At 35.5% G+C, this 5,000-nt stretch overlaps 1 pseudogene; it reads right to left on the minus strand.

The window, feature by feature from the left end:
- Positions 1-5,000, minus strand: part of LOC122139107 — a 37,047-nt pseudogene that overhangs the window by 11,550 nt on the left and 20,497 nt on the right.

Here is a 5,000-nt window from a genome sequence, read left to right on the forward strand (position 1 = left end):
AGTTTAACTATCAGTTTCTTCTACCCTAGACGACACACCCGGACATAATACAGACTGTTTTGTAGTGGCGTGTGTGTGTGTGTGTGTGTGTGTGTGCGTGTGTGTGTGTGTGAGAGTTAGATCACCACACTGAATTAGAGTTTATCTTTAATTATAGACAGGTTTCAACAGTCAACAGCGTGATCAGGTCATTATTCGAGGTAGTTAATGATCTGTGCAGGTAACCACAAGGTTGCAGGTTTAAATCTCATTAGTCTGAATGAACCACAGAGCTCAACAGAGACTAAAAACTCATTCATTTTCTCCATAGAGATTTCCAAAACAACAAAACAAACATCTGAGCTGCAGCGAAGAGGAAGCATTTCAGTGCAAAGAAAATATGCAGATTAGCACAATTAGATTAATCTCAATGAATTTATTCAGAACTTTAATTCAGTAATTCATTTGCATATTCACTTATTCACAAAAGCTTCAAGGTAGCGTTTGTCATCCATTCAAGTGTTTTTGTTTTACATACAAAAATGCTGACCCATATGGCAAAATATATATATTTCTGGACAAAATATATTTTAAATATATGCTAGATAAATGTTGAAAACAGCAAAGCTCAATTAAATATATTTTAAAAATTTGAAATTAATATATTTAGTATATATAAATATTTATATTACCTATACCTATATATATATATATATATAATATATTTCAAAACGTAATTCAGTGGCAAGAAAATACATTTCCGATCTTACAGTAGCTTACGAACGTAATTCAGTGGCAAGAAAATACATTTCCGATCTCACAGTAGCCTACGAACATTTAGGTTAAATGCAAATGGTATTTATTTGTATATTCCTTGCTGTTTTTTATTCAAATTTTTAATATGTTCAGACAACAAATAAACCTTTTCTTCATTGATATTCATTATTCATTCAAATTCATTAATTCATTTTTAAAGTATTAATTCACCCTTTTATGATGATTTAAATAATTATTAGCTCTTGATTCAAACACACAAACCCCAGTCTAGGAAGCGAATGATGCATGTGTGTGTGACTCTCTCTGACAGCACAGACACACTGTGAAAACCGCGTGAGTGTGTTTTAACATTCCATTCAACGAGGTGACGTTGTTATGTTCATGCTTAAACTAGTTCTAAACCGAACAGCCGGAGTTCGACAGAGAACTTTTATCTGATCACCTCATATAACCTGAACCACAAATGCTAAGCTGCAAACACACCACACACACAACACACACACACCACACACACACACACACAACACTCTCTCTCTCTCACACACACACACACACACACACACACACACACCACACAAACCACACAAACACACACACACACACACTCTCTCGCTCTCACACACAACACAAACACACACACACACACACACACAGCACTCACACACAACAACACAGAACACACACACACAGGACACACTCACTCGCTCTCACACACACACACACACACACACACACACACACACTCTCTCTTTCTCACACACACTCTCTCTCTCTCACACACACACACACACACACACACACCTCTCTCCACACACACACACACACACACACACACAAACTCACTCTCGCTCACACACACACACTCGCTCTCTCTCACACACACACACACACCCATCCACCCACCCACAACACACACCCACACACACACACACACACACACACACACACACACACACACACACACACACACCCACACACACACACACACACTCTCAGCACACACACACACACACCCAACACACATTTCAGTCACACTCACACACACAGACACACAACATCCACACACCACACACACACACACACACACACACACACACACACACCAACATACACACACACACACACACACAACACACACACACACAGACAAACTCTCTCTCAATCTCACACTACACACACACACACACAGCTCACACACACTCTCTCAATCTCACACATACACACAAACACTCTCACACACTCTATCAAGTCTTCACACACACCACACACACACACTCTTTTTTTTTGCATTTATACACACACACACACACACACACACACACAGTACGACACACTCTCTGAATCGCTCTTCCGTCTACACTCACACACACACACACCACACACAGACACACACACCACACACACACCAACACACACACACACTCTCTCATCTCTCAACACACACAACACACACACACACATATAGCTGTTATTTTTAGGCCGTTTTAAGAAAGCTGTGTTAAACGAAGGGTTAATGAGTGTGTCTGTCTTCCGCAGGAGCAGCTGTGAAATTCCTGCCATCCACTGAAGCGAAAGCAATAAGGAGCGATTGATCTTCAGGGAAAACCTCCAGCGAGATACAGACTCCAGCACCGTAGCAAAGACACTTTCAATTAAAACATCAACAGTTCAAAAATAATTAACTGTTGTTTTGGGTATAGTTCAGTATATTCACAAATTACTTCCATAGGCTTTTTTTTTCATTTTTTTTTCAAGATATAATAACTACTATATTCATATTTTACTTCTTAGATTTGAAATGATTCTGAAGTGATTGAGTGTTTGAATCACAGTTCATAGAAATTCATCCGTGATCCTCTTTTGGACCTATTTACATCATCAGAGCGAAAAGAAACAAAATATATGCTCACAGTTTGTTTGAGATCTGAGTAGGTCAATGTTAACTTGTTTAAGAAGTATTGTATTAAAGCAATATCACGCTCTCTATCATGCTATGATCATCTGCAGCTGAATTCTGAAACCTGTCTCCTATGAAATGCATGACCCTCAAGTTCATCAACACAACAAGATAAAGTCAACTCAACAACACAAAACTAGATGTTCAGTTATAGATGATTACAGATGCTTAATTATAATTAATAATTCTGTATACACTTGAAGTGCTCACGAAGAACCACAATGTGATGCAAAATCAGTTGTCGAATACTTAGTTTCTAGTTTTACTTAGTATTAATACTAATTTATTTTCTCAGAACTTATTTATAAATATAATAACAATTAATTACACCAAATTTTATTCATGATATATGAAGTGTTACATTAAAGCTCTTGATGGCATAGGGTTATTATAGTTAGCTAAAACTAAAAATAAAATGAAAACTATTTTAAAAAATATATTTTAGTTGTTTCAAAATTAAAATAAATGTCAACTGAAGTTAAATAAATGAAATTATTTCAGCAACATTTTTTTATTTTGACTTAACTTAGTTATATTTTTGAATACAATAAAACAATGTTTTTAAAATAACAAATTATATTAAAAACAAAAAAAGTTTTAAATTAAAAACTATATAGACAAGTATAAAATAAAATTAAATTATTAATTCATTAATTTTAATTTTTTTATGTTACTTTTTTATTTTAGTCGTTCATATGAAAAACAGAAAATTTCAAAATGAAAAACTGATTCAAACTATTAATAGAGTATCTCAATGATATTAAAATAACACTGATACAGACTGTGTCTTAAATGTTTTTGCAAGTAAAAATATGTTCTCTAAACTACGAGTATCAAAAACAGACCATAATGTGCTCTGCTTCTTCGTGGGTAGGTAATGTGGTAAACTAGTTAGTTACGTCACCGCTCTGCTCAGTTTCTCCCGATTGAGCAGCAGGTCCAAAAGCACCATTTCAGCTCATATGGACTCTAATGTCACATTCTGCAGTTTAATAAGAGTGCTGAGACAATCGTAGAGGATGGTGGGGTCTCACCTGCTGATTTGGGAGTGAATTTGTCTCTGTTTGCAGCACAAACAGCCAGCAGCCGATACCCCAGATCCATGTCATAACCCTGCTGACCTGCGACACGACTATCACCACCTGACCCCCACACACAGACACACAAATATTATTCAAACACCACTGAAATCTCAGCTTGCATGCATGCATGCTTTGTCACAGTTAAATTGGGTGGTTGCGGTTTTGGGAATAAAATCTCTGTCCTGATTTGCAAACCCTCGTCAGGTCGGCCCACGTTAAACAGCACCACACCCTGAGGCCCGGAGCACAGACGTGCAGGAAGCGAACTTTCATATCTGCGACTTAATTACAGTTAAACACACATCATGTGTGTCTAAAGCGCCTCATTAAACTTCTGAGGGAGGTTTGGTTTAGGCCTCTTTCCACATTCTCCTTAAACGCAGCTCAGATCTGCAAGACGAGAGCAGGGAGATTAGATTCAACTAAATCAGACATTACTGCACAGAGTCACTTCATTAGAATAAAAGTAATAAACTTTAGGCCCACTGAATACAATAAAGCACATCGTACATAAATTCAAGCAGAATACAACAGAGAAGTAGAATCAAACAGACTACAATATAACAGAGCAGAACCATTTCAAACAAAACGAATAGAATAAATTGGAGCAGAATAGAACAGAATGAAATAAAAAATAATTAAAGCACAATAGAATAGGAAAGTAGATAGAAGAGCGCAGAATAAAATACTAAAAAATGAATAGAATAAATGTGATGAAGATTAGAACAGAAAAAAAACAATAGGCCTACAATAAATTAAAGTACAACAGAATAGAATAGAAAAATAGAATAGAAATTAAAAATTAATAGAGTATAGTATAGTATTGTATTTTATATTGTTGGAAAAGTAGTAAAATGGTATAGAATAAAGTGCAATATAAAATGCATATAATATAATAAACTGGAGCCAAGCAGAACAAATCAAATGGAATAAATTAACAAACAGCAGAACAGAAGAGTAAAATAGAGTAAAATTAAAATAACAAATTGGAGCAGAATAGAAGAGAAATAATAGAAACGAATAGATTAAATAAGAAGAGTACAATAGAAAAGATTTCAATACAACAGAGCTGACCACAATAGAATAATATAAAAAGAATAAAGTGGAGCAGAATAGAATAGAATTGTATATATTAATCTTTATACTGATCTTTACACAAGGCAACTGTCGGAGCTGTTCATATTACTGACACGGATGAAAGCTGA

This window comes from Cyprinus carpio, chromosome B12, assembly GCF_018340385.1.
Source record: "Cyprinus carpio isolate SPL01 chromosome B12, ASM1834038v1, whole genome shotgun sequence".
Lineage (NCBI taxonomy): Eukaryota > Metazoa > Chordata > Actinopteri > Cypriniformes > Cyprinidae > Cyprinus > Cyprinus carpio.